We start from the raw sequence: 5,358 nt of genomic DNA on the forward strand, positions 1-5,358 counted from the left end.
GTCTTGGTGACTTGCACGTTGCTGATGACGGGTGAACAAAGCATTGGGAGAGCGCCAGCGGTGGCCGCACACTTGAGCTAATCTACTGAGCTAAAGGTAATAGCGCACTTGGACCACCTGAGCGGGCGTGTAGCCTCGAGCTTGGGGAGGACTGCATTCACCTCGCGAGCAAACTGCTTGAAGATATGTTATGAGGCTGGGGCTTGAGCTCCTCCCAAGATGCAGGCGATAGCACGCCACTCCTGGAAGCCCCCAGCCTACTTGTCTTGGTGGTGATCGTCGTACCTTCTTGGTGGCGGCAGGGGAGGAAGCCCAGCATTGCCCTGAGGACGGTCCTCGTGAGGCTGATCCCTCCAGGCACCTTCGCGAGGCTGATCCTGTCAGCGATCCTCACGAGGCTGGTCGCGCCACTCCTGGCGTGGGCCCCGGTCGTCCCAGCTTTCTCCGCCGCGTCCTCCTCCTCAGTCGTTGTGCTCGGGGCGTCGACCGAAGCGTCCGTCGCGCATGGCTCTGAGCTCTTGGCAATCGTTGGCGTTATGGTTGTGTACATTGTGGAAGGTGCAGAATGGTTGGTTTCCCTTGTATGACTCAGGCTGGTCCCTGCCGCGCTTGGTGTCCGGCTCTACCGCAAGCACGGCGAATCCCTTGCGCTTCACGTCCTTGGCCTTGGATTTCTTCTCCTCCGGGTTGGCAGCTGGGAGCTCGAGGAGGGAAAGGCATCCTTCCTCAGCCCTTGCGCACTTGGTTGCCAGGTTGAACAACTCCAGGGATGTGCACAGCTCCTCGTGGATGGCGAGCTCCTCCTTCATCTTGATGTCGTGGACGCCATCGGAGAACGCAGAGATGATGGACTCGTCTGTCACCTTGGGGATCTTGAGACGAACGTTGTTGAAGCGCTGGATGTACTTCTCGAGGGTCTCCCCTGGTTGTTGCTTGACGCTGCACAGGTCACCCACGGCCGGGGGGCGGTCATGAGTGCCCTGGAAGTTGGCGACGAAACGGTCGCGCATCTCTTCCCAGGAAGTGATGGGGCCAGGAGGTAGGTTCAGGAGCCAGGAGCGGGCGCCATCCTTGAGAGCCATGGGGAACCAGTTCGCCATGACTTTCTCGTCGCTGCTGGCCGCCTTGATGCTCAGTTCATAGAGCTACAAGAATTCTGCGAGGTCGGGGGTGCCGTCGTAGTGGGGAGATAGGTCTGGCTTGAACTTGTCTGGCTAGGCGACGCTACACAGCTCGGGGGTGAAGGCGCGGCAGCCGGCCGTGGTTACCGGGGCTCGCCTTGGAGGTGGAACCTGGTCGCGGTGCCCCTGTGCCGCCACGGCACGCGGGGCATGGCCCTGTCGCAGTTAGCAATCCTGGCGTAGTGGAGCTGGGAGTGGTGGAACACTTCCTTGGGGACGGGGAATCACTTGGCAGCCTTCTTTCCTCGTGCGCTGGCATGTGGCGCGGTGGGTCACGCTGCCGGACCGTGCATATTGGAGTGATGACACCACCCTGGCATGGGGGAGGCTGAGGCGCTCCCTGAGCCGCACGCCTCGGCGCAAGGGTGCCATCTTGTTGTGGAGGAGGCAGAGTCGCTCCGTGAGACACGTCGCCCGCAGCTGGCGGAGGGCGAGGCAGCGAGAGGGACGGTGCAGGAGAGCCTCCCGCGACGCTGACGAGCTCAGCGATGCAGTCCAGCCAGTCCTCGTAGAGGTCGTCGACTGGACGGTAGCGCAGGAGCTCGCGTGCCATGAGCAGCATGGCCTGGGCATCCGTGGGGGTGCTGTCTGCGTTCTGGGATCGGGGGTCCCCGGACTTGCCTGCCTGCGGCCCACGGCGTGGCTCTGCGAGCGGGCCCGTGCATCCCATCTTCACCAGCAAGCACTCAAGACCCTCGCGAGGGGCCAAGCCTCGCGAGGCAGACGACACAAGACCTCCTCAGGAGCGGCCTCACCAGACTGGCTCACGAGGGGCGGAGAGATCAAGGCGAGGCAAACCTCACGAGGTTCTAGTGATGTGAGCCATGACGACCAAAGACAGGCGGGTGAAAGGCGGGCGCCAGCGCACACAGTGTCCTTGTTTCCTCTTTGGTGCTAAGGAAGCAGGCACAGGCACCTAGTACTGATATGTCAAGCAAAGGTTTCCATATTGGTGCAACGAGACCAAGACCAGTAGGACAGCAGGACAGAGGTCACCGTGGAGCCCAACACGGCGTCACCACCAGAGCCTTTGGCAGCCGAAGACCGCTTTTGTCAGGATAGCTTGTACTAGTTGTCCCCCTTCAAATTGGCTGTTGTGGGATACCTTCCCGCTCAATATTTGGGAAGAGGACCAAGGCCTCCTGAAAGTGCGTTATATCGACTAGAGGGGGCGTGAATAGGCGATTTTTATGAAATTCTTCACCGAGGAATTTTCCCATGAGGAAATTCCTTAACAAAGAACTACTAGCAGCGGAATAAGTACTCAACAGTAAACATAACAGAATACAAGCATAGTCATCATGATGAAATGAAGACAGGCACAGAGTACAGGAAGCGTAAGCACAAGATAACACAGGATGAAGACAAACAGACTGAAGAAATTGAACTGAGGAAATTGAGAAAGTCTTCAGTCAAAGTCTTCAAACACAGATATGAACAAGTACACAACTCAATTATGACGAAATGGAAGAGTTGAGGAAATGGAACCAGTAAGCTTGGTGAAGACAATGATTTGGTAGACCAGTTCCAACTGATGTCTCCGTTGTACGTCTGGTTGGAGCGGCGGAGTATTTAAACTCGAGGACGCACAGTCCCGGACACCCGGTCCTGAACACGCAGCTCAGGACACCCAGTCCTCACCGTATTCTCCTTGAACTAAGGTCACACAGACCTCGTCCAATCACTCGTGGTAAGTCTTCAGGTGACTTCCAAACCTTCACAAACTTGGTCACTAAGCGATCCACAATTCCTCTTGGATGATCTAGACCATCATGCCTAACCGTCTAGAAGAAGCATAGTCTTCAAAGGTAACAAGCGTCGGATCCACGCAGGATCAATCTCTTCAGTGATGCTCAATCACTTGGGGTTTGTAGGTGTTTGGGTTTTGGGTTTTTCCTCACTTGATGATTTTCGCTCAGAGTCCTCAGAGGATGGGTTGCTCTCAAATGACAAGTGTTAGTTTCTCTTGGAGCAGCCAACCAACTAGTGGTTGTAGGGGGCGGCTATTTATAGCCTAGGGAGCAACCCGACATGATAAGACATAAATGCCCTTCAATGATATGACCATTAGGTGGATAGATATTTTGGGACAGCTGGCGCATAGCACAGCAACGGTCGGAATTTTGAGCAGCAAAATCCTCAGGGCTATCATGTTCCTCACTGTGTAGGCAATCCGCACTAGCGAATTCCTAACTCCTCAGTCAGGACAAATTCCTCAGAGACCAGAAGAACTTTGTCTCTGTCACTGAAGAAATTGACTGAACTATATGAGATTTCCAATGGCTTCACTCGAAGGGATTGGTAGGTGTAGGATTTTGAGTTGAGCATCACATGGAAATTTTTCCTTAGTATTTCCTCGACCCCCTTTAACAGTACGGTGTTTCCTATGACTCAAGAAAGAGAAAATGAAACTACAAAAACAAAAGTCTTCACGCTTCATGTTCCTCGAATGAATACCAAGTCTTCACGGTCACACCAATTTCTTCACTTTCAAAGTCTTCAGAAAGTCTTCAGAGATCCAAAGTCTTCAGTCGAAGAACTTCATTTTTAGGGGTTGACTTTCTCTGTAAATATCAAACTCCTCATAGACTTATAGACCTGTGTACACTCACAAACGCATTAGTCCCTTAACCTATAAGTCTTCAATACACCAAAATCACTAAGGGGCACTAGATGCAGTTACAATCTCCCCCTTTTTGGTGATTGATGACAATATAGGTTAAGTTTTCAACGGGGATAAACATATGAAGTGTAACTACTGATATTGAGGAATTTGATTGCAAGATATAGAAGAACTCCCCTTGAAGATGTGCATAGTGAGGAATTTGCTTTTGAAGCAATGCACACTTGAAGAGTTGAATCATGGAGATCTCCCCCTATATCTTGTAATTCATACACGCATTTGACATATAACAGTGAAGAATTTGAAATGCATGATGAAATATGGTGACTGATGTAATTCAGCATGGGTGCAATAATATTAACGAGGAATAAGCATGCAGAAAAACGTATCAAGAGTATCAGAGCACCATCGGGTTTAAGTTTACAACTCGATCCAATAAAGTCTCAGAAGAACGAGAGTTGTAACTTAACAAAAAACGCCCATATAGAAAGATCCGCTTGAAGACTAACTCAAAATTCTCCCCCTTTGTCATCAAATGACCAAAATGATCGAATATGAGGACTAACGCCCCTGAAGAAATTCAAGTTGATGAAGGAGCGCCAGCGTTGTTGGGGTCGTTTGTTATAGTAGGGCCTGCCGCAGTGCCGTCCAAGTCTTCATGTTCATCAGTGTCGCGCGATGAAGAATATGAGCTGGCCACCAGAGAAGGAACCTTGACCTTCTTGAATTTCTTCGGTGGAGGTGCAGACCAGTCAAAATCTTCATTGAGACCCATTTTCTTCAGATCTTCTTCACCATACAGATGTGACAGGATTGCCCAGGTGCGACCGAAGACTTGATGGAGGTAGTAATGGTTTTTCTTCACTGCATTGTGTCTGGCAGTCATGTTGTGAAGAAGTGAACCAAACTGACGCTTAACCCATTTATGATTTCGATCCACCTTCTGGTGAAGACTAAGCAGAAGTTCACGGTCATTCATCACGCATGGAGCAGTGGCTTGAGGAGTGGACTTGGGTGCATTGGCAGAGTCATGTGTGGCAGAGTCATCATTGGTGGAATAAGATGCAGCTTTGCGAAACTGACCATCCAATGGACGAATGCCTTCGTCTATTACAGCTGGTGCCTTGTCCTTTCCATCAACTGAGGAATATGTCTGCTTGAGGACTTCAATTGGGAGCAAGTAGCTGAGGTGATTCTGGAAATCAGCTTTGTAGTTGAGTGAAGACCTTGTCCTGAGGAATCTCATAATCCAAGGTGCATAAGGCTTTAGCTCAAACAGAGACAGTGCAACATTTGCCATAGTCCTCATGAAGAAATCATGATAATTGACAGGAATGCCATGAACGATGTTGAATACCAGATTCTTCATGATGCCAACAATTTCCTCATCGGATGAGTCGTGGCCTTTGATAGGACTAATTGTCCGCGTAAGAATATGATAGACAGTTCTGGGCATGTACAGCAATTCCTTTACGAGGAATTTGGTTCTTGGTGCTTAACCTGGCTTCAAAGGTTTCATCAGCACCTGCATGTAATGATGTGTGAGCTCAGGTT

The sequence above is a fragment of the Triticum aestivum genome, chromosome 2A (assembly GCF_018294505.1).
Source record: "Triticum aestivum cultivar Chinese Spring chromosome 2A, IWGSC CS RefSeq v2.1, whole genome shotgun sequence".
In the NCBI taxonomy this organism is placed as follows: domain Eukaryota; kingdom Viridiplantae; phylum Streptophyta; class Magnoliopsida; order Poales; family Poaceae; genus Triticum; species Triticum aestivum.